We start from the raw sequence: 3,637 nt of genomic DNA, 5'->3' as shown, positions 1-3,637 counted from the left end.
GAGGCGCCGCTGCCCGCGGTCGGGCCCGGGGAGCGCCTGCCTCGCCACCGCCTCGTTCCTCTCTGTTTCTCCCACCCCACAGGAATAGCTCGGGAAGCTCCCGGGGGAAGCGAGTATTATTTTCAGGCTGTAATTAAGACTTCCTGCACTACCCAGCAGGCAGAACGGTGTGCGTTCAGCACGGGCATGGCGAGCACCGGGGGACCTCGGCGAGGTGATACGGGGAGGGAGCTGGGGGCAGCCATGCGATGCTGGAGAGGCATCTCCAGGGTAGTGCAAAGCAGCGGCGGCTTCTTGATAAACTCACAGGGAAAAAAAAAGAGAGGCACCTGCTCACCATTCTTTGTAATAGCTAGCACAGGATATTGAGCCGGCAAACCACCGCCTCCCACCTGTTCTTCCACAACACAAACAGGTGTTTCCTTATTCCCGTGGGCTTCTCTCAGGTGTGGCCTTTGTTCCACTGTTACCATGTGTCATCCTCTGTATTTATCAGAGGAGGGACACAGTCTGTTGAGTATGCAGGTACATTTCTGGACTAATTTCATTTAATCTCAGCGGAATCGTTCTGGATTTACACAACTGCAAATGATGTCTGAAAATATCATTTATATATACATAAATTGTATTTAGAAGGCTACATAGTAATTGACTGTATACTAACTACAAAGCCTCAGCTACATTAACTTGTATGTAATCAGGTACATAATCAATCTTAGGAAATGAGTGTTGCTTATTTACAGAAGCAAATGCTGTAATCTGTATACTCAAAGGTAAGAGCCAAAGGAATAATAGTCATATTCTTTGTAATCATAATGTTGGGAGAAGTACAACATTTTTTGTGACTGATCAACACTAGAGAATAAAACTCTTACAATATTTTTACTCACTTTTCATGTCATTTGGACAGTGGATGAGGCTGCAGGTTGAATTTTTCTCTTTCTGCTCTTAGTCTTGACCAAGAGCACCTATATAGTGCCCTGAAAATGTATCCAAGTTCCCAAAGACAGCAGCAGAACTCATGTACATAAAGCAAGAGAAGCACATCTAATACTTTGTATAATATCTAACATTTAGTCAAGTCATAATAGCCAGCAGTGACTTCATTCACATTTTTACATTAAAAAATGGTGTTTTGATGTTTCTATAACAGCAATAGAAAATAATCACAATAAAATTGTGACCTGTACTGAACAACAGTTCAGTACTTGGCCCCAACAACAGTTCAGTACTTGTTTCTAGTATTCAACAGTTAGTAGCAAACTAGATCAACCACAGGCCAGTGGAGTCCAGAGTCCAGTGCTTTATGTGCCTGGCTGGGGTGGGGGGGAAGAAAAAAAAAATAATTGGGAATTCCAAACTCACCGAAGCCCCATCTTTTCATGTTAAGATTGAGAGGCACACTATGCCTGCCTGAAAACTGAAATGGCAGGGGCCAGAGCTCCGTGACACTGGAAATCCCTTTCTGTTCTGTTTCCTGATGGTAGCTAAAAGTTTTCTGTTCATTATGTGAATACACATTAAGCAGAATCATTTTTTTTTCCCACCTTGGCTAGTTTAGAACCTGATCAAAATGACCTCAGTCAAAACAAGACATCTGTTTGTGAAAGACAAGATCTGAGACGTGCTTTTTAGCAGGGGATGAATTTACAAAAATGATGGGATGTAATAAATACGTGAGCAATAGGTGGCATCAGAAAATCTTTCATCTTGGTGATTTACACCCCTGCAGTCTTGAAGATGATCTGTTGGTCCTGGAGTGCTCAATACTCATTGTGCATAATGCTTTATAATTTTATGTAGCAAGCCAATAGTGAGAGGAGTGCGAGAGGAAAATATATTAAAACTGGACAATTTACCACTAACACAGAGAAAGTAATGTGAAACAATCTGCATTTGATTAGGAAAATATGCATGCAAGTGGGAAAGTTTGAATTCATCATAAATGTGCCCCTCTAGGATGATGAAAGAATTGGAGAATGCCATGGAGATATATGTTTTATCTATAAAGCTGTACAGTTGCCAGCTCTGCGAGAGACCAAAATATCGAGGGAGGGTGTCTCCGGAGTTAGAATCCATCCAGCACCACTGATCCCTTGTCCTCTGCCCCCTTGTGGCATTGCCCCTCATGGCGCCACAGCCCAGCAATAGCTCCCCAGTGGACACTGCAGTTGTACAGCAAAAATATATATGGCATTTCCTGGCCTCAAGGTTAGCAGCTGATTTTGAAATAGTGATTTCAAGGTTTTTGCCGGTATTTTAGCTACTTCCTTCTCAAGTTCCTTAAGAGATTTTAGAGGAATGTGTGCCTGGAGATGTGTTATTGATCTGTTTCAACATCTTGGCATTTAGTAATTACACCTGTTATCATTAGGAAATGATAACTCATTAGGAAATGATAACTCTGGGGAAACGGCTCTAATCATATTTCCCATCATATTTTTGGTGAAAAAAAGATATAAAGGAGACAATCATTTTTAGTCCAGCATTCTTATCATACTTGACTGTGCCTTTTACTCTTTGATGCTCCAGGAGGCTTTCCCTAAGAGAAATGTGTTTCCTCTTCCAGCTAAAATAATCTTTAACCATATGCTGTTATGTTTCAAGGTCCTGTGTTTTCCATTTCATTATTGTTGTGCTTCTATGGTTTGCCCTCCTGTAGACAGAAGTTTACTAGTTCATTCCCATTTGAATAAACACCTTTTGTACTGGAGCAGTATAGCGTTAAGTCTTGACAGGTCTTGGTTTTTACTTCTTTCTTTCTTTCTTTCTTTCTTTCTTTCTTTCTTTCTTTCTTTCTTTCTTTCTTTCTTTCTTTCTTTCTTCTTTCTTTCTTTCTTTCTTTCTTCTTTCTTTCTTTCTTTCTTTCTTTCTTTCTTTCTTCCTTTCTTTCTTCCTTTCTTTCTTCCTTTCTTTCTTCCTTTCTTCCTTTCTTCCCCCCAGCCCAGCCATTGTTCCAGCTAGCATGGGATATCTGTGTTGCTTTTACCATGTAAGTTCTGTGTGCCCTGTCATTTATTCACCCATGTATGCTATATATTCTTCCAATTTTAAATAAGGCTGGGAGTGTCTCCAGACCTGTTGAGTGAAATATTGAAACTTTATTTCGAATCCCATTTTATGCTAAGTTGGCCTTTGTGGTTCCTTGACAAATTTATGTCTCTTAATCATCACCTTTTGGTTTTTATCACTTTTGCTCCCCTGTCTTTTTTTCTGTTTAATGTCTTTCCAAAATTTCCAGTTATAGCTCTAGATTTTGTTTTAATCCTTCACAATACTAATGATCATCAATTAGATTATGACTGGCTGGGCTTTAGGCACAGGCAAAGTAAGCAGTTGCCTGTGACAACAGACTGCCAAATTACCTCTGTTGGAGAAGATAGAAATCAGCTGCTTGAACATCACGGGCAGCCAAACAGCAAATCTCTGCTGATGCTTCTGAGAGAGGCAAAGGGTGTGTGTGGCGGCAGTTGCTGCTGTCAGAGCTGCCTCCTTCTAGCAGTAACTTGTCTTTGCTTGCATTGTGCTGATGCCCCAGGACTAGTAAGTCTTTCCTAATCCTACAGCCACACAGTCACCTACATAGCAAAATGGGAATAATTCATTATTGCGGTTACAAAATTCACCTTGTATTAGA

This window comes from Charadrius vociferus, unplaced genomic scaffold (assembly GCF_000708025.1).
Source record: "Charadrius vociferus isolate BGI_N301 unplaced genomic scaffold, ASM70802v2 scaffold161, whole genome shotgun sequence".
NCBI lineage: Eukaryota > Metazoa > Chordata > Aves > Charadriiformes > Charadriidae > Charadrius > Charadrius vociferus.
Note: the sequence above shows the minus strand (reverse complement) of the source record.